Source organism: Mytilus trossulus, chromosome 9 (assembly GCF_036588685.1).
Source record: "Mytilus trossulus isolate FHL-02 chromosome 9, PNRI_Mtr1.1.1.hap1, whole genome shotgun sequence".
NCBI lineage: Eukaryota > Metazoa > Mollusca > Bivalvia > Mytilida > Mytilidae > Mytilus > Mytilus trossulus.
Genome location: NC_086381.1, coordinates 57,941,449 through 57,948,032, shown reverse-complemented (window position 1 = coordinate 57,948,032; position 6,584 = coordinate 57,941,449). Strand labels below are relative to the sequence as shown.

Here is a 6,584-nt window from a genome sequence, read left to right as displayed (position 1 = left end):
AATAATGAATCAGTCAGGCCCGACTCTTTTTAACTTCAATGGAAAGAGTGCCCTTACAAACAATGCAAAACAAGAAAATATGCACGCCGATTTGATTGCTTCATAGTTTAGTGTAAGTTGTGTATGCATAATAATTGAAAGTTAATAAAGGGTTTAACTAACATTTGAACAAATAACAATACCGACTTAAAACAGAAAAATGCACAAGCTAATTTAAAGCTACTGATTTTTTTTGAAATGTAATACCACAGGCTCGGACCACAGGAGTTTGAAATCCTATCAATATTGAATAAATTTTTATAAAGGGGATGAAAATATACCAAAGTCGACTATCACAGTAGAGCTTCTCTCAAACAAAGGGTTAAACTAACATTTGAACAAATAATACTTCCAACTTAAAACAGAAAAAATGCACAAGCTAATTTAAAGATATATATGAATTATTGCTACTGATTTTTTTATGTAATACCACAGGAGTTTGAAATCCTATCATATTACTATAAGGGGGTAAAAAGATACCAAAGTCGACTATCACAGTAGAGGTTACGGTTCCAAGAATCCTATTCCTTTCGCGCCCATTCACATTCACCACCTTTCAGGTTTGCCCCTATACGTGTCGTTTGCATAGAAAGTCTGTTCACACCCTACATGTTCGCATAGAAAGTATGTTTGCACCCTACACATTCGAGCCCAAATTTTAATTAAACTATCATAAACTAATATGAAGCACACATGTTTAATTACCCCTGACACATTCGTTTGAAATGTTTTACATTGTCTAGCTTATGGGGGCCGTTTATAGCTGACTATGCGGTATGGGCTTTGCTCAATGTTGAAGGCTGTATTTTGACCTACAGTTGTTAATGTCTGTGTTATTTTGGTCTCTTGTGGATAGTTGTCTTATTGGCAATCATACATGTACCACTTCTTTTTTATAATTACCTGGGAACAAATGGGGAAAGGGGACGAAGTCTGTATGATTTTTTTTTTTTAAATTCAGACATGTTAAAAAAGAAACGGAAACATACATGTGAACCTCCCGACGGGAGTACAAAACTCCCGTTTTCAGGGGTCTCCTCCCGTCCTCCCGTTAAGGAGAAAAAACTCCCGTGTATGAAATATTTCATGAATGAAAATTTTCAGACGCCATATTTTATCATTTCTTACTACTGTACGGGTGTAATTGACACCTGTGTTAAATTTTACCTGAACATCAAAGAATATGTGTAATTATATGGCTTCACTTGACAGCTTGGGTGTCAAACATACTGGTAATCAACGATGTTTGCCTCCGGCTAACTGCCGTTGCGTCATCAAAACGATGTGTATTGGGAATATTGAAATACTTTTTTGTTACTTCCCTTTGTTTTATCCTGTTTTCAGTTATTTTGCTTTTAAAAATGTAAATTGTAAAAAGACTATAAATGATTAATATTTTAATCAAATAATCATAAAAGGATGTTGATTAAATGAATTTAAATGTTTTGGGACAAATAAAAAAATACAAATTTATAATTTGTTACAGCAAGCTAGACCTTCTTTCAAGGATTAAATTGAAGTTTATATTCTAAATCTGATTAGCTATCTAGTGTATGGAATACACAATATGTACATTTTGATTTTTAAAGTTAGTTTAATTGCTAATAAACCTTGGGATTGAAAATGGTAGTTGATTTTATTGTGTAACCCAGAACAGGGACGTATATACGTCTAATATAAGTCCTTGCTCAGATTATCAAAACATTTTACACAAAGTCTTTGTAAGTTTTCTACAAATATGACTTTCATAATGATTAAAAGCCATGCAGTACTACTGTTAGTGTTTGTTATTTTTTAATTAATTTATGATGTTGCAAATATACATGTAGAGCTTATTTCTTTCTTATTTGTCTATACATTTACCAATGATAAGGAAATGGAGACATGAATAAAAATCTATACAGATAAGATAAATAAATATAATGATTTATTTGCAAGCAGTGAACTATCATTTATCAAAAATAAAACAAAACTAAACAAGAAACGGATTCTTCTTAATATTTTATTTTATTCAAATAGAAAGGCAATAAGGATACTTACTATAAACATATAGCAATTTGATGGAAATTTGAAGAAAAAACACAATTTCTTCATCATATGGTTACATTTACGACAAAATTTATGTCGATTAAAAACCTCCTGATCTGAGTCCTTATCTCCTGACCAAAATTTCCAAATCTCCTGATCTGAGTTTCACAGTCCATCACATGTATGCGGAAATACCGTAACGTTTCCAATTTTGGTTCTATTGTTAAGGATTTTAGTTGTGACGTTATTTAAGTTATGACGTCATACATGTCATATATATATATATTCAATGTAAACAAAGAAACACTGTCATCAGGTACATGTAGCATATTTTTCATATAAAAAAACTATTAAAAATCATCGAAATTGGTATTGAGATCCTTCCTAATCCTATGTTTTACTAGACTGATTTAAATATATATTTTATTCAAAGTCTCATGCAAACAAGACCTGAAAAAGGCAGTTGATTTTTGTGCAGATGCAGGAAACTATTTTGGTGTCATAAGTAGAATGAAAATTTCGGGAAAATTTTCCTGAATTTTTGTTTTTGATTTTTCTACTGATTTGGGACTCTGTCCCCACATAAAAAAAAATTGTACATTGTATCTAATTTTCTTCAAATCTTCTTTGTTTTTGTAAAAAAATAAAAATTAATGATTTTATTGGCTTTTTGTTTAAGAATTTGTAAACATGATTTGGAAAGTGAATTGCTATAAGATCGAGAATGGAAATTGGGATTGAGTCAAATAGACAACACAACCAGACCATAGAAAAAAACAACAGTAGAAGATCACCAACAGGTCTTCAATGTAGCGAGAAATTCCTGCACTCGGAGGCGTCATTCAGCGGACCCCTTAACAAATATACATGTATACTATTTCAGTGATAATGAACGCCATACTAAACTCCAAATTGTACATGTTCCGGACCATATGAGTATTTGGACCATACGCGTATGGTCATGACCATATGGGTATACGCGTATGGTCGGGGTAATTAACAGGTACATTTATGCTTACCTCTTTAAATAACCCTTCTAGTTGTCACATCATTAAAAGACAATACCAAAGGTCATTATTTCATTAACAATTAGTATTAACAAGATAACAAATTAAATAAGCAGTTTCACACAGTAAACTTCATCAATAGTCAAAACTATAGTAAACACATTTTTTTCATTACCGATATGTTATTACCAGTTAATGGCAAAATGTCGACCTGGGAAGATAACTTCCAAAAATATATTAATGAACTGTTACACAAGAAGTAAACTGTTTAATAATAACCTGACGTAAAAGTTGACAGGATAAAGAGTCTATTTAAATTGATTACTTTTGAAACTTAATATAATTAGCATCAGCAGTGCAATATTCATAATTTTTTATACTTATACGTGTTTTGTAAAAAAAAAATGAATGACGTCACCGGCAAGGACACTAGTTTATTTTTGAAAGTTTTTGGTGATACGATGAACTTCAGTCATTTTACGATATCGGAGATCTAGAGCTTTTTCACCGTAGACACATCGGAATGGCCAAGGACCCTAAGAAAAGCTATGATACCGTGTGGACGTAAATATCACCCTACGCATCCATGCAAGAGGACATTTAGCGATGAAAACTAACTTTGGAATCAATATTTAATGTTATTTGAATTGTAAATAATACAATTGCATGTAGCAATCATTGTTATTTTATAAAGTTTTTTCATGCATATTATTGAAAAATATACCTATATGGTCCAAATACTCATATGGTCCGGCCCGTTTATAACCAAACGAGTATATACTCATATGGTCCGACCATACAGGTACGGTCGGACCATATGAGTATACGCATATGGTCATGACCATACGCGTATGGTCCAAATACTCATATGGTCCGGAACATACACAATAAATATTTGGCCATCATTTTACATTCTTTTCCAAACTAACAGGAGATCAAAGGATACAAGCTGTTTAAACCATTATATTTCATGTTTTATATTTAAAATCTTAAAAGTTTTAGTCATACCAAGCTAAATATATGCCATGTATGCAGTTATTTACATCAAAGCAAGTTAAAAGATCATGATTTTTAAACATTAAAAACTAACACCAAATTAGGCTGTGTATAAATACCAATTAGCAGTAGTCATACATAATTAACATTTAATAATTTAATTCATTATCACATTATCAAAAAAAAATTGTATGATAATTCCTCAAATTTTATTCAAGAAAATAAAATTATTTGGTATATACAGTAAAACCTGTATAAACCGGCCGGCTACGGGACTATGCAAAAGGGCCGGTTTAGACAGTGGGCCCGGTTTATTCAGGTTTCCGTTTTGACCGGAAGTTTATGACTTGAGACGTCCGACATTTTGCATGTTAAAGTTTTCTCTGATCATAAATTATATCTGATAAATTAAAATACTTTCACTTCGTTTTCATTGTTTGCACATGCATCATAATGCTCGCATTGTTTGGATTGTGAGACGAGAGTTTCGTTTTATTTCCATGATCAATAATTTGAAATGTTGGAATGGCCGATTAAAAAGCCAGATTATTATCAAACGTAATTTGTTTATCCAAGTTAAAACAAAAGTTCAATCCGAATTATATTCGGTGTGTTTTTTCGTTTACTTGTTTATAATGTTTTAATAAATAATACAGCTCACTACTACAACGAATGTAGGTTCACAGTTTGACACCTGACTAATTGATAATCAATTATGTTTTAATTGCATATCGATCATTGAAATTTATTAGACAAACCGGTTTTGGCAGGTAATAATTAATGTAATTAAGAGTATTGGGACTTCATAATTAGACCGGAATTCAGAATACACAAGGTCCGGTTTACAAAGGGTATTTTAACAAAGACTTTGTATGGAAAAATATGGGACTTTTATTTTCGGCCGGAATGGACAGGAATCCGGTTTATTCAGGGTCCGGTTTAATCAGGTTTGACTGTACATATAAAAAAATATTTATTAACTCAACAGAAATTCTGATTCCACAGGTAAATCAGCACCTATAGAAATAATCAACTAGGCACCTGGCCAAATGAGGGTAGTAATGGGGGTACCTTCATGACGTATACCGGTAAAAATTCTTGCCAAATAACGTTAACAGTAATTTTTAGTGCATGACGATAAAATGTACACTTTCTTTAAGACAACAGAAAAATCAGCTGAATTTCACAAATCACGCTATTTTTTCTCTCCAAAATAACGGTAAAGGTAATTATTTTAGACATCTGACGAATCGCTATGAGGTAAAATTTTAACCAATTTGACCCTAACGGTAACCGAAAATAATTGTGTGACGCCTGACGGTAAATGGTAAGCGCATTACCACCCTCTCAAATCAGCACCTAAAGTCATTTGGATATTTGCCAATTTGGTTACTGAGTAAGTCAATTTGACACAGAATGTTTTAAACTGGCTGGCCCTTCCATCTTAATCTCCACACTGAAAGAACACTGGTTGGAGCAATTCTGAATTGTCTCATTTACTTTAATTAGACAAGTCTTACAAGGACTACGATTCGCTACAAAATTGACAAATTATATTAACAGGAACATGACTTCAAATGTTAATACTGTGATGCTGCAAATAAACAAGTATCTGTTGATTATTTGTTAATGAAACCCATGGTTGCATCACAGATAAATACCCCACAAGTTTTATCATATTCTTGATAAATTGAGCTGGTATCTTTCATTTGTGTTAGAACACACTTAGAGATAGAAATGTGCAAATTTCACATTTGATTTCCATTCAATTTAATATATGATCATGCATACATGTATTAAACATATGACATGATGCACAAGTCTCGTCTAAATTATTAATCACATAGACAGAAAGCTGACCACTGGCCCTGGATTATTAGGCCCTACATGTACCTGTTGTTAGCTATACATGCTATATATACATGTAGTGTAGCGAGAAGTGGACACAACACAGGTCCAGTTTACAAATATTTGTTTTACCTTTTACTTTCCTTTTTTTTTAATTTAAAGGTATGACTAGGACATGCATGAGGAGATTATTATTTTATATTAAAATATGTAATTTTATTGGTACATGTACCTAGCATCATGACAGCAGAGGTTGATTTAAAAAAAGATACATTTTCAGTAATAGGCAATATTCAATGGTATCATAACTATCTTGACTTTATTATTAGTAACTAATGCACATTCAAATTAACCTTATTGTTTTATCAGAAGGTATTACATGCAATGAATGTTTATAGATAAAAAAAAAATGTAAGCCAATACATTAACATGAATAAGGGGAGACAACTCACAATACAAATGTATATCATCAAATTTACTAACCCATAGTCCAAAACAATTCTCCATGAAACTGTTATTTTCTATTAGGCCAATTAAAATTAATTGATAGATTTTCATCCCCGCCTGCCCCTCTGAAATCGTTCCGCCCCGGATTTTTTTATTTTGAAAAATTTACGATTTCAGGATTTTGTTCATTTCTGTTACCGTTAAACGTCAATGATTTCG

The 6,584-nt window shown here is 32.0% G+C and overlaps 1 protein-coding gene across 2 annotated transcripts in view; it reads left to right on the top strand.

Annotated features, from left to right (window-relative positions):
• The first annotated feature begins 3 nt into the window (after positions 1 to 3).
• Positions 4 to 6,584, top strand: part of LOC134683163 (histone-lysine N-methyltransferase SETDB1-like) — a 75,621-nt gene continuing 69,040 nt past the window's right edge. For both annotated transcript variants that reach the window (XM_063542273.1, XM_063542272.1), the window contains exon 1: positions 4 to 112. The gene's annotated coding sequence lies outside the window, so the exon portion shown is untranslated. The remainder of the gene's footprint in view (positions 113 to 6,584) is intronic.